Here is a 15,196-nt window from a genome sequence, read left to right as displayed (position 1 = left end):
AGGCTTTTGCACAGGAAGAAACTCTAGATAATGAGCCAGTATTAATTGAGCTGGTTTTGCACGTGCTCACTCTGTACCTGTCTCATTTTATTCTTATAAGCACTGAATGTGGCTGGTACTGTTATCATCCTCATTTTGGACAAGAGGAAACTGAAGCTTACAAATGAGGGGTAACTTAACCAAGTTCACGCAGCTCACAAGAAGCAGGGCTGGGATTCACATCCAGGCAGCCTGATTCCAAACTCTTGGTTCTTAGGTTGTTCTCCAAAGTAAAAACCCAATAACCAGGTGGCTGATATTTATTTACTTATCTGCAGTTCTCAAAATACTGGGGTCTTGAAGATACTAATCCAGTGATCTCTGATAGAAGAAGGGATAGCCACTGCTTGTCCGCAGTGTTACTAATAAGTCCAGAGGATTTCTGATGATGACCCATGTTTATTGACTCCACATATATAAAGTACAGGGTTTCAAATAGGAAAGCGGGGGAAAAGAAAAAGAAGTCTGTAGTGAATACTTCCTTGTTTCTTCTCCAGTAGATTCATCGTTGATATATCTAGGCTTGGAATCTGAGAACCAGGGCATTATAAAGGGAGAAGAGCGGAATCTGGAGATAGCAAGACCAGCCATAAAATGAAGACAACAGCAGGCTTATATGGTGGCTCGGATACTGAGGAGATTTGAAAAATGAAAGTTTGATCCATGGTAGCTATGTGTCCATCACCATCACCACAGTGACCCTCACCACTAGCACAACCATCTGCATCACCATCACCTGAATTCTCTCTCAAGAGATAGCTGTATTCTTTCTTCCTTTCTAGCAAACATAACAGACATCTAGGGCAGGCTGAGTACTGCGCTAAGCTCTTTAAATAGTATCTCATTTAATTCCCACGGCATCCCTATTCTTTCTCCTCTTCAACAGATGCAGAAGGAAAGTATCAGAGTATTCAGCTCACATGCCCAAGGAACAGGATGCAGGCAGAAGAAGGAATGTCAGGATTTGACCCTGTCCGGTTTGATTCCAAAGCCCATGTTCTTTCTACACTCCTTCAACTTTTGATGTCATATTGTCTCAGATAAAGGAAATACATCTGTAAGTGTCGACACACCACAGAACACTGGTAAGAGCCGTGGGTTCAGACTTAGAAAATCTGAGTTTTAGCCCCAACTCTGGCAAAACACAGCAAAGTCTGAACTGTTTCTTCACAACCACCACGGATGTGGAGACATGGACCATGACTGGAGATCCTTTCTCAGCTATGTTCCGCACAGAATACACATGGTGCTTCTTCAAAAAACCAAGTAAGGTGTCTCCTTTCCTGGAAACAGGAAGACAGAAACATGCCCCCCTCAATCCTACACCCTCGAGTTCTAAGACGTCGATCACCTCAGCTCAGGCTTGTTTAACAGGGGTGAGAGGCAGGTCATGTCCAAGCTGTCGCAGGAGCGGCCTTCTAACCCTGCTTCATGCCCACCCCACGCCCCAGCAGTGCACGGCTGATGCCTGCTGTGAGGCCGCACAAATCCGAGAGCTGATGAAGCTGATGCATCTCGTTGTTCCTTGGGCCGCAGAGAGCTTAGAGGGGCCTTCCCTGAGCAAAGAGGCCCAAGGCAGGGAAAGGAGCAGAGGGCAGGAGGAGCTTTCTCCTTTCTGAATAAATACATTGCACAATCCGTGGAGGAATCACAGGCTGCACGTGTTCATCAGGAAAAAATTCACGAGATGAGATTTGGACAAGCCCAGCCCTCAACACGGCAGGGGCCCTCCATATGACAGTAAAATGTCAGTTTACTCAGCATTCTGCAGAAAGTTTAAAGGGAAAAATTAGCAGCTGAAGAAATAGGTACAAAAAACAAAAAAAGTGAGACATTTGATCATATTTTTTCCTGAAACTTGCACAATGCTCAGCTGACGGTAGTTGCTCAATAAATTTTTGTTGAATGAAAAAAAAAAAAAAAACCCAACACATTCATCAGAAAAACAAGCTTACAGAGTCAATGAAGCAAGACAAAGCTTCTTATTTAATGATTCCTACCCCATCCACATACACAAAACACAGTGCTTATCAAGGAATAGGTTTTAAAACAAAATTAGAAAAAAATGAAAACTTCACATACAACTCTCCTTATGTGCTGCCTCCCGTCCTCTCCCCATCATCAACCATCCGTTCTTCCTTCTACTTTTTTGAATATCGACTATATTTATGTAAAAGAAAAAAGAAACTTTGCACATGTTATGATTAAGAGTAAGTTATCCTGTAATTTATGAAGCCACACTGCTTTGAAAACTTTAAAGGATTATATGGAAGAAAATCATCTCGAGTTCTAGCATTTGTGTTATAATTATCTCCTACTTTATAGCTATATAAAGTACTTTATAGCTTGCAAAGCATCCTCAAACACTGTACCCTTCATTTAGCTCTTAGAAAATCCTGTGATATGTGTGATTTTCTTTCCAGGTCAGAGTCAAAGAAACTGAATTTCAGAGACGTGAAGTAACTCAGTCAAGTTCATTTAGCTACTTAGAGGCAGAGATAGGTTCCAACTAGGATTTTCAGCCTCCTGGTCTGCAGTTTCCCCCCACCGTGTTTGAAAATAAAAAAGTCTGCTACAGATGTGCTGGCACTTGAAAAAAAGTCTTTTGAGATAACAGCCTCAGATACCTTTTCTGAAGAGAGAGAAAGAATGAGGGTTTTGAACATTACCTAAAACTATATTATCTTTATGTAATAGGCCATGTGGAGGAATGAACTGATTGATAATTCCATCCAATTAGTTGTTCTACTAAGCTTAGATGTTCTACTACGAGGCTGATAGGGTTCCCTGAGGAGGAGGCTTCCTGGAGACCACCAGCTCACCTTTGCAAGGTCTACACCAACAACAGTCAGCTCCTGGAAGGGTTAAGAACCGTATTGAAGATAGTTACTCTGCAGAGGTCCAACCACCAGTATATACACAAGAAAACACTGAACTCTCTATTCTTTTGACTAATACTCATTCATGTTACTTAGAATAGAATATATGGTGTTGGCATCATAGTGCTGTGCTTAAAGACATTGACTTGTTCGTCGTGGGACCTTAATCACATATCTTATCTTTATGTTTCAGTTTCTACATCTGTACTATTTGAATAATGGTATCCTCCTCTAGAACTGTCATAACGGTTAGATGCGTTAATATACGTAAAGTGCTGTCCACACTTGGACACCGGAGAACCTGAAATGTGGATCGCACAACTGAGGGACTGACACTTCTATCTCATTCAACTTTGCTTAAATAGCCACATGTGGCCAGTGGATACTGTACTGGACAGTGCAGGTCAGAGCACGTCCAGTACTATACGAACAACTTACTGTTTTTATTATCGTAGTTATTGTCCTCAGACTGAGAGGCTTGGCTCTCACTTACATGCCCTTGGGCAAATGCCTTGATCTCTAAGAATCTCAATTTCTGTTATCTGAAGAATCTGGAATAATATCACTTACCTTACAAGATTCTGTGGGAATTCAAATGCATATGACCATACCAGGACTCAGTAATGAGAGCCATTAAATCTAGGACCTGTGGAAGTGTTTGGCACCGGTGTACAGTCTTTTTCCTTAGTCTTGAATGTGTCTTGCTCATCCATACCACTGATCATTTGCTCATGCTGCTCCTTCTGCTTAGGATATTCTTTCTACAATACACTCCATCTCCCAGCAATCACCTGGGGAACACAGACTACATCTTGAAGACTCAACTCTTTCATCAGGAGCTTTCCCTGACCACATATTTCCATCCTTGCAGGTAATCTGGCCAGGGGGAACCAACAGAACCTCCCTCCTGACAGCCCACTCCCAGATACTGTCCAGATCCTATCAGTGTATCTGTGATTTCTTTGTGTGCACAGCTGTCTGCTTATACTAGACTATGAGCAGACTGAGGCCAGGGCAGTGGCTCACTAATTTCCATTGCTATTGTTGTTTAATACATGAATGAATGGATGTGGCATAAGGCAGGTACTAGTAAAGCCCAAGGCATTTTTCTAGATAAAAGTGGCAGATGTACTCATGGAAAAATGCTCTGTGTCTTAAGATGACTAATGGTGAAAAATACTAAAGAGGTTTGAGTGACAGCTCATGGGTAATAGTAAAATTCTTACTGGAGCCTCACAATACACCTTGTTTAGAAGAGTCAAAATCACTGGTAAAGAAGAAAGGTCCTAAAGATCCTTGTGCTTACTGCAAGATGGCTTTGTGCCTGACACTTTGTAAAACTAGGGATCACAAGCAGATCTACTGAACTCTAAATCCTAAGGAACCTACAGAAATGAGTTCCTTTCTTTTCAACTATGTGCAAGAATGCTAAGGATTTACACTCGGCATAGTTGAACACAAATCCCTTTCAGGATTTATTGTTATAATGCCACTACGGCAAGCCCAAAGGGTTCAGAGCCAAACACAAGAAGGGGAGTGAAACAGCTGAAAAGATTTCTGTGAGCCTCATGTTTGATGAAACATCACTTTGGCTTTGAAAGAAATGAGGTTTAGAATTCACCCAGTCTAAATCCTAAAGTAGACTTGTCTTTAAAACAACAACAAAAACTCCCATACTTCATAAGTCTACAGAGAAATTTTACACACTTTCACATGGCTACCATCCCCTGTCCCCACAGGGCACCCTCCACAGAGCCAGAAAGGGAACAGTGAAGGTCTTCTTCTAAATGAGATGTGGACAGATTTTCCCCAGATATCTGACCTTGTTCGGATGTAAGGGTTAAGAACAAGGGCTGTAGAATTGGACGACCTGATCTCAAGTTGGGCAAGCTGGTCAAATCACTTCACCTTCGTGTGCCTCAGTTCCCTCATAAATTGGAATGTTGATACTGTATAACTCATAAGACTATCATGCAAATGAAGTGAGAAGAACAGTGCCTGGAACATAGTTTACTCAATGTATTTTGGCCATTGTTGTGACTACCGACAACTCTCAGTCTGCGGCATTAATAGCACGGCTTGGCAGGAGAATGAAGGCATTCATGTTCAGCATGGTGCGTGCTTTGCCTGAGTTATTTGGGTTTACTTGAATTGACTGGAACATTCGTTTTTTTTTCTGTCCTTGAGTACACAATCGGTGACAGAATGAGGGGGCCCTCGGGAATAAGGAAGATGAGGTACCTGATAGCAGCAGCAATCCAGGCTAACGTTTTAAACAGTGTTGAGAATAAACCAAAGGCTGTTTTTATCTCTAAAAGCCACAGTAATAAGTAGTACTATTCATGCTGCAATTCAACTTGGCGGTGGCATTTATCACTTCTTTCTAAATGCTATATTCTTCTGTGACTCGCACCAATCAGAAACCAATACAAGAGCCCTGGCAGGGCCAGAGAACAAAGAATCAACCTTCAGAGAACTGGGTCTCACTCCTCCATTCCTCCCTTCTAGCCAGAACGATCAAATCTCGAAGGTAGACTAATATGTAATAGCTTGGAAATCTGAGCCTTAGAGAATGCTAGCAAAGTCCACAGGAAAGACAAAGCAAAAACTTGGTTTCAAAAATTCCTTTCTTCCTAACCTCAAAACAGCCTCCAGACTAGTTGGCCATTCTCATCTATGACCTCATAGAGGACAATTTTTCACTTGCAGGCATTAGACATGGTAAAGGGTCAGGCTGAAATCCAATGCAAACGGCCAAGTTAACACACGAAAATTACTTTCTAAAATAAAGAAATCAAAAGAAAGAGGACTGGCCCAAGTACAACAAACATACCTTATGAAATAAATCCTTAAATAGATCTGAAACTATGGCTCTGAATCACACAGCTTCCTTCTGATATCTTATAAATTAATTCGGCACCTACAAACCGAATCTAATTATAAGCCAGGCAGTGCATTAGGAGTTAGAAATCTATAGATGGAGGTTGTCTCCTTTTATTCTACAAGGTCCCAGGCTAGTAGGGGTGGAGACATATATAGGCGATGCTTATAAGACAGTATGGAATAATTCATGTCTCAGGCCTGAGTAAGTCTAACAGAAGTATGGAGCCCTGGCCCCTAACCTAGCTTGGACAATCAGGGAGGGCCCCCTGAAGGAGGTGAGGCAGGAGTTACATCAGGCAGCATGGGGAAGAGATAGGGAGGGAAAGGTATTTCCAGCAGACCTTGAGACAAAACAAAAACACCAGAGAAGGAGAAACAGAGGCTGCAAGTTCGCTGGGCCACACAGTCTGAGGAGAGGAGTCTTGTACTCTGAAGAACTTGCTTGGTGTAAAGCTCTGGGACTGAATCAGACAAATCTACATTTGATTCCCACTTTACAAGTGTGCTCAGCAGCCTTCGACAAGCTAACTTTGAGACACAGTTTCCTCAGCTCTTAAGGTGGGAATAATGGCATTTGCTTTTTGGAGTCACTATTCCTGGCTTTAGCACTGTATGTCCAGCGTCCCAGGACACCTCCCCACAGTCCTGAGCAACCTGGGATGGTTGGTCACCCTAGTATAAGGCAGGTAGCCTTGTGCCTGGGATACGGGACCTGCCAAACAGATGTTAGTGTCCCATTTCTTCCTGGGGAAAGCAGTAGTACATTTCTTACAGTAACCTTCTTTTGGCCCATGACAAATGTCTCATTTGTAAAATTCTCTGGTGGCTCCTTTAAGATGGAGAGAGGAACCAGCAGCCCTGTTCATACTCTCAAAGACACAGAACAGACTAGTGAGATGCTTCAGGAAAACACTAGGAAGGACACAGGACTTGCTCGGACAGCTTACAGGACACTCAAACTATGGGTCGAGACCTGAAATCTCAGAGAAAAAGATCTCATTTGGCAGGCTAGCTCTCCCCAACCTCTGATGCCAAGCTCAGCACCTCCTCCCTTGCTATGAGTTTCGGTTGCATCAAAAACTTCCAGAGGTTTTGTGGGGTTAGTTGAACATTGACAGATTCTTCAAAGCCTGGAATTCACTCTGAGAGCCAAAACCAGGCCAAGTTTCTATGGGGCTAGGATTTCCCCCAGGGAGGGTCACAGGGCTCCACCACACCTAGACTGATTAATCTACCCTTGCCCCAAGCTTCAGACAACAAGGAGACAAAAAAAGAAAAATAGATCCTGAAGCTGATCCTGATTCAACACCCCCAGCCCCATTCCCGGGAGAGTGAGGGTGGGAGTGTAAGGCGACCCCCAGCACCGGATAGAAGTTGGGCCAGAGCAGCAGAGAATTAAAAGTGATATGCAGAGCAGCTGGGGAGAGGAAAAAAAAAAAAAAAAGCCCAACAAAATCTGAGCAGGATGAAGGGCCCAGGGTTTTAACACAATGAATGACATGTGGCTGAAATAGTTTCAAAGAGAACAAAAGCTTAGATAAATAAATAGTGTGGAAGATGAGAGCGAAAACGAATTACAGGAAATCCCACGAGGAATACACTGGCATTTTTCAAAAACTGCAGTTGAAACAACATCTCTGCTTCAGCAGAGATCAACAGTCAGCCCTCCTGCTCCACCTATGCACCTGCCCCTGATGCCCTGGCCAAGGACTGTGCTCCCAAGAAGCAGGTTCTATAGGGTTATGGGTGAGAGCTAGAAAGATGCTTCCAGGCACCTGAGAAACTCACAGTATGATCTCAGGCAAATGAGCTAAGCTCCTTGATTCTCCAATATCTCATCTGAAAAGGGGAAGTGCAAGTGTAAAAATACAACCTTGGTTTGAAAGAACAGTGCTGGCACATGTTAGGCCCTGAGTAATATTCTCTCCCTCCTGCACTCGGTAGGATTCGGTTTGAGCAAAGTTCATCTAGTGCGACTCTACGTCAAGTGCTATACTCGACATTGTGGGGAAATAATACTTGCAAAAACACACTGTCCTCAAAGAGCTAACAAACTCATGGGAGCCAAGGAACACAGCAGACGGACAATGTCTGCAATAGAAGCACAAAAAAGCCTCTGGCAGGAGGAACTAAGTCCTCCCGGGTGTGGGTGTGGGTGTGGGTGTAGGGGTGTGGGGGGAAGCATTCCTCACTGCGGCATTCCTCCCTCTTTGCCCTGATGAGCCCCCTGACTTGAGTGCTCCTGCATTCCAGGTCCTGCCACGGCCTATCTCAAAAGCCTCAGCGCTTCCTTACATCACATCATCACAGCTGTTATGTGTGTAGTATCTGCGTGTGCCAGGCACTGTTCCAAGTGCTTTGCATAAATTAATTTATTTAGTCCCCACAACCGCTCTTCTGATGCACATCTTGGAGATGATAACTGAGACCAACCAGGTAAAGCAACTGACCCACGATCACACAGGGAGTAGCAGGTCGTGGCGTGGCATATAAACTCGGTCTGGCTCCGGAAATCATGCTTTTTCCCAACCATTAGGCTGTTGGAATGACCCACCTGGTTTTGGTACACACAGGTACACATTTCTATTGAATATATGCTCCATGTCTGCGTTTCTCACTCTCGGCTTTCTTCCGAAACTCTGTATTTCCAAGGGCAGAATTTTTCAATGATTTAAGAAGCAACTCCCAGTCTACACCCAAAAGCCCCTGCAGGCAAGCCCAGACTGTGGCCAAGTCAGTGCGGTCTCCTCCTGAGCCTGCTGGAGCAGTGACTCGGCAGTCCCCTTCAGGGTGGTCCAGAGGCGGCAACGTGTGGGAGGAAGAGAAGCAGCCACCACCTGCCAGGGCCTTTCAACCTCCCAACCTCACAAAGGCCCAACGCAACCTGCTGCGCTGTTCCTGGGCAATGTCCCCCAAAGTCAGCCAGTTCTTCTCATCACCCACGTCCCCTCCACATCCTGCCATCTGCCTGTCTACCTGCAGCCCAAAGTCTGGCAGGCCAGCAGGTGTTCCCTGCTTCTACACTCTGTCATCTTTCTATGGGGCTGTGGGTCCTGTCTTATTCATTCAGGCCTCTAACATGGAACAGCGTCAGCTGGTGGCTTAAACAATACACAGTTCTCACGATCTGGTGGCCAGAAGTCTGGCTGAGATCAGGGTGCCAGCATGGTCAGGTTCTGGTCAGCCTTCTTCTCCATTTACAGATGGCTGTGTCCTGGCAGCAGAGAAACCCCAAACTCTCAAGTCTCTTCTTCGAAGGGCACCAACTCCATTCATGAGGGCTCCACCCTCAGGCTCTAGTTATCTCTCAAAGGCCCCATCTCCTAATACCATTATATTTGTGGTTAGAATATCAACATATGAATCTGAGGGGAATACAGACACTCAGTCCATAGCACAGTATGGTCCAAGGTAGAGACAGAGGGGCTTAGAGTCCTTGGTCATACATACAAGAGAAGGTCCCCGTAGTCACATTCCATGGAGAGCACAGTAAGTGATGATCTAATTTCAGCAAAGCAGGTTGGAATTTTACTTAACACACTGGTCTGGGAATCTTACTGTTTAGACACCATAGAAGAAAAATATATTATCACCTTTACGCCCAACATGCACTGTCCATTGAAAAAGTGGATTTTGAACATTATTTCTCCCTTTCTTGATGACTTATCAGTATAGCAAGGAGGAGGTGGGATGTTAGTTCCCACTAACATTTTTAAGTAACGGCAGGCCCGCAAGTGTGTTGAGTTGTAAGGTGCTCCTTTGTATGATAATATATCCTGAGTTCACGCCTATCACATTACTTCTGATTGCCTATTAAATATTAAACTACCCATCTCCCCCTACTCCACTCCTGATGGCCAGACCAGGTCATTCTCCTGCCTGCATTCCCAGCACCTTGCACAGGGCTGCATGATGCTTACACTTAATAACTTTTATTCCCTTTGAAGTTTTTAACAAACTTTATCAACAAAGTATAGCATGCATTAAAAGGCCACAAATTTTAAGTACAGACTTTAGTGGATTCTTACAAAGTAAACACATCTACCCAGATGAAACACATCCCTTCATGCACTTTTCCAGACACTGCATCCACCAAGAAAACCACTATCTGGATGTCAAGACCATAGGATTTGCCTGATTTTTAATTTTTAAACTCTTCAGTATGTTTTCTCCGTACCAGCTTCTGTCATTCATATTTCCAAGATTCAACCATGTTGCTGTTGGCAGCAATCTCTGTGCATTTTTATCACCGAGCGAGATTCGATTCAATGACTATATCAACTATTTATTCATTCTACTACTGATAGACATTTGGGGGTTGTTTCTAGTCTTCAGCTATTACAAATGAAAGTATTCTGTGTATTCTTGTGCATTTTTTTTTTTTGAGGGGTGGGGTGGGGGTGCACACCACTGGTGGGTAGATGCTTAAGTGGGGCTATGGACTCAGACCGCATGGAGATATGGCCAACTTCTTTCCAGGATGGTGTAGCAACTCCCACTCCCATGGCAGTGCTTCAGCCCCTCGGGTGCTCCACATCCCCAACAACATTTGGTTAATTTTAGCCAACTTGGTGGGTGTGTAGTGGTATCATATCATTGTTTTAATTTTGACTTTCTTAGCAACTAAAGAGGTCAAGAAATGTTTCATATTTTATTATTCTTTTGCATATCCTCTTTTCTGCAAAACTATCCAAATAATTTTTACCATTCTCCTGTCAGCATGGCAGGAAATGGTTTGTTGGTTGGTTGGTTTGTTTTTAAACTAATGTGTAGACATTCTTTATATACTCTGGATACAGGTCCTCTGTTGTATGTATTGCAAATAGCACCTTTCATGTTGTGGCTCCCATTTAGACTCTTTCATGGCATCTTTTGATGAAAATAATTTTCTAGTTTTAACATAGTCCAACTTATCAACCCTTTTCTTTATGGTTGTACTTATACTGATGTCCTATTAAAGGAATATTTACCTATTGTCAAGTCATGAAGATCTTCTTCTAAATATTGCCTTTAAGAAACTTCATATTTTACATGTGATATTAGGTCCATAATCCATTTGGAATTCATTTTCATGTATAGGATAAGGGCCAAAATTCAATTTTTCCCATATTGATATCTAACACAGCCACCGTCGTTTTCTCCACTGTTCATCAGTCTCTTTTTAATTTTTTAATCTTTACCTCTTTTCTCTTCCCACTGGTTCTGCCTTGGTCCCAGCCTTCAATATCTCTTACCTCAGTGCTGTCTTATCCTGAGCCATTAACTTCGTGGTCTCCAAAGTCTCTACTTAAAAACTATTACCTTAAGAATAAAAATCCAAACTCTTTAAAAGGGTTTGCAAGGCCCTTAAAAACTTGGTCCCCACACATAGTTCCTATACGTCTGAACATGCACATGGTGGACAACAACTATACTCAGTATTCTCATGCTTTTGGATTTTCGTCCATGCTGTCTCCTTCTGCCTCACTCTCCCCTCCCCTACATCCCTGCCTGCTCAAACCTACTTTACCCATTTGATATATTACTTTTTTGTCTCTTTTATTCATCTTTCAGGTGCCAAATCAATACCATTTCTGAAGTGGAAATCTTCCTGATTAATTCAGGTTAAATGAGTTTAGACTCCTGTAATAGCCCATGCATGCTTCTATCCCACATCGTGTTACGACAGTTTACTTTTCTGTTTCTACAATTAGAATGTGAGCTCCCTGAGGGCAGGACTTAGGTTTGTTCATATGCATATCCCTAGTTTTTAGCACAGTGCCTGGCTCTTCATCAGGATGTGTGACCTGTTGGTTGAAGGTCGAAGCAAGTATTTTTTTTCACAGCCAGCTTTTATTTCTTACTGGAAATCTGCCATATTTTACCAAAATTCTAAGTCAACAGTGCTGGGTGGCACCTGAGAACGGTCCTTGGACTTTCCTATAGTCTGTGGATTTTGAGACAAGTGTTTTTTCAGCTTTTGGAGGTCTTCTGTTTTGCCTACTTAACTTCAGGATTCATAGCTCTAAATGGATGGATGAGTTCACTGGATATCTCCACCAAAGAGAAGAGATTTTTTAAAAAAAATTTTATTTATTTATTCATGAGAGACACAGAGGGAGAGGCAGAGACACAGGCAGAGGGAGGAACAGGCTCCCTGTGAAGAGCCAAATGTGGTACTCAACCCAGGACCCCGGGATCACACCGTGAGCCAAAGCTCAGAGGATCAACCACTGAGCCACCCAGGTGTCCCAAAGATAAGAGATTTTAATGAATGTCTAACTTTGAAACTGGATAAATTACTGACTTGAAATTATTTAACAAGTTATTTATTATCTTATTCCAAATAAGAGAAAATTTATTTCAGATAAAGAAGTCACTTTAATGCACTTAATTTAGTAATAGCTAGAAGATACATAAAGAGAATTTAACATTTTAAATAACTCTTGCCTAATCAATGGATTTAGAAAAAAAAAAAAAAGACTGCCAAATTCCGTCTTCTCTTCAAATTCCCTGTCCTCCTTTCCAGGCCCACTGCCACCCTCTTGTTGCAGGCTACCCCTTCTCCACCACTCTTTCCTCTCCCCCAACTAGTGTGTATAGAACTACACAAAACCCTGCTGGCAGTGACTTAGGTAAATGCTCCTTCAATGGCTTGCCAGTGCCTGGGGAAAGAGGGAGGAGCACAGACGTTTCAACATGGTGCTCCAGGACTGCCAACCTGTGCCCACTAATTGATGTTTATAGCCCCACATTCTAGGAATCCCTGTTGGACCTCAGAGATTTGGGCCAAATTGAGAAGCTTATCATTTCCCAACCCTGTGTGCCCTTACTTGCGTTATGCTCTATTCAGAATATGCAACATTTCATCACATCCAGTGGAAAAAATACCTATTGTCTTAAGTTCAGTTCAAAGCCACTCATCTGAAAGTAAAGGAAATGCCATTAAAAATGGAGTTGGGCAGCCCTGCAGGAGGAGCTCTCATTCTGGCATCACCAGCAGAAAGAAGGAAGAAAAAGAATTATTCTGCAAGAGAAGACATTTATTTTCGCATGGGAATTCCATCTCCTGATTATAAGAAAAAGTAGGAAGATCCCTCCCTGCTCTAGCAATGACACACTAATCACCACTTAATAGTCAATGAGAAACTGCCACACTTTGAACTCTTATTCTTCTTCAGTGAACTTTTGTTCAAAACAACCCTCCCAACTTGTCTCCCTCCTGCTACAAACACAAGCTCCTCCCCTTTGTTCTCCAGACTTGTCAATGGTTCACCATGTTAACTTGTCCCAAATTGCAATTCCTCTGCTCTTCCTGAATAAACTCATCCTCCTAGTAAGATAACTGGTTGTTTTATTTTTAAGGTTGACACCTCCCATGTCCCTGAAGGAGCACGGTAGCTGATGCTCAGGGGGTTATTATTGCTAGTTGTGGGACCTGGAGCCAGCTGCGGGAGTTGATGTCAAGATGACATGTGGAGACATCCAGCACACGTAACTGTCACGCTGAAGTCATCAATGAATGCCAGAGTATCTCTGTCTTTCCCAGGCCTTACTACTGTTTCAACTGAGACTTCTCCCTTTTTCAAATCTCTGTACGACCTGGTCCACATGTTAGCTCCATCTTATTAAATCACTGTCTTCACCACAGTAACTAGTACAGTGCTTAGCATGTTGTTTATAAACAAACCCATTAACTACTGTATATAATCATTCACTTGCTGAGTTAAATACTGGGGTCTGAAGCTACAAAGAAGAATAGGACCAGATTTTGCTGCCCACAAGAAGCTCACAGTCTAAGTAGGGCAGACAGTAATGCACCCATCTTTTTAAGTGTTTGAGTGTGATTGTCTGTGCATTACCTGTAATGACAGAGAGATGCAGGGGGAAGAATGGTTTGGCCACATGCATTAGGCTGGGCAATCATGTCACAGCACAGTAATGCAGACAGTGCATGATCAAGAGCCACATTATTCGGGCATATTTAATATATTTCACAGAAAGGAGTTGTGTGGGTTTTTCTTTACAACTTTCAGCTGTGAGAGGCCTGATTCTAGAAGGCATGTAAGGCTTTTTCTTCTATTACTGATCCTGCAGGGAGTCCCCCCTCAAGGCTTCACAGTGGGGGTGTCACAGGTTGATAAACTTAAATCCAGAAGCTAAAGTCAGCCCAGGGGCTGGCAGCAATACAGATCAATAACCCAAACCATCCTACTAACACAAAATGTAAGAGCCTATGCTTTCCCTAGACCTGTCCATTTGATTCAAAGATTTCCCATGTTTTCGGTTTTAAAAAATATTAGAAACATTTTCAAAACATAATTTTTTTAAAAAAATGTAAGAACATTAAAATTTTTTAAAAAAACATTTAAATTTTAAAAATTTAAAAAACACCGGCATTTTGAAAAATTATTTAAAAATTTAAGAAACATTTGTAAATAAAAAAGTTAAAAATAACTAGGGGCTAGCTCAGTTAACACAGGCTTGGGTAAAACTATATGATGGTAAGAAGGGAAGACCTAGAGTCGGACAGACCAAGGGTCTCAAAATTCCACCAGACTCACTACCAGAGCCTAGGTCAAGTCGATCTTTCACTTTGTATGGGAGGGTAAGAATGCAGCGGTAAGAATGCACGAGCTACAAGCTTGGGTCCATACTAAGTATTGTCTAGGTGAGTACTTAGATAATGCCTCGCTGGTGGTAAGTATACCAGACCAAGAGCTCTTCATTGCTCTGCTGTTGAAAGAAAAATTTTAAAATGTACTCTTTCCATTAGAGCCTGGATTTCATTTTGTTTTTCTTGGATTATACAGGAAGATACACAACCAACTGGAGTCGAGGCTGCCCTTCAGGCTGTCTTTTAAGATACTAGTCGTAAAGTCCTTCATCCCCAGGGGAACCTGCTGAGCAGATTCGGTAGTGGTAGTGGTGCTGGGTGTGGGGAAATCTGTACTCTAACTTGTTCCTAGGGTGACTATACATACTCAAGCTTGAAAAGCAAATATGGACAGAAGTCAGATACTTTTTAAAAAACATCCATAAATCATTCTAAGTTTAAATTAAAATACTTTTTTTTTGGATTTGGATTACTGCCTTGTGAATTCAAATTTTTTTTTGTGTGTGTGTGAATTCAATTTTCTACAAATGATTGGAAACAACCTAAATAACCCATTCTTTCAAGTCACTTCTCCATATATTTTCCATTCTCTATCTCCAGTAAACAATATTTGCTAACTAAAATGGGAACAGAGAAGTCATGTGGGAATGACTGTCTTGCTACCAACAAACTGAGCATGGAATATTGAGACGTATGGGCACAGAACATCTTAGGGATCTGGGAGAATTTCTGCCAGTTCAGACTTCAGTGAACGCAGACAAACTTTGCACTTTCTCTGTTTGGATCTGAAGCCAGAGAA

At 42.5% G+C, this 15,196-nt stretch overlaps 1 protein-coding gene across 28 annotated transcripts in view; it reads right to left on the bottom strand.

Moving 5' to 3' along the window:
• Positions 1-15,196, bottom strand: part of FGGY (FGGY carbohydrate kinase domain containing) — a 413,650-nt gene that overhangs the window by 177,909 nt on the left and 220,545 nt on the right. Inside the window, exon 1 of one of the 28 annotated variants that reach the window (XM_072820467.1) lies at positions 5,160-5,546. The exons of 25 other annotated variants lie outside the window; for them this stretch is intronic. The gene's annotated coding sequence lies outside the window, so the exon portion shown is untranslated. Of the gene's footprint in view, positions 1-2,708; positions 2,806-2,861; positions 2,886-5,159; positions 5,547-15,196 lie in introns of those variants that run through there. 2 more of the 28 variants (XM_072820465.1, XM_072820466.1) reach the window with 2 other exon arrangements.

Source organism: Canis lupus, chromosome 3 (assembly GCF_048164855.1).
Source record: "Canis lupus baileyi chromosome 3, mCanLup2.hap1, whole genome shotgun sequence".
NCBI classification, from domain to species: domain Eukaryota; kingdom Metazoa; phylum Chordata; class Mammalia; order Carnivora; family Canidae; genus Canis; species Canis lupus.
Note: the sequence above shows the minus strand (reverse complement) of the source record. Positions and strands in the feature narration are given on the sequence as shown.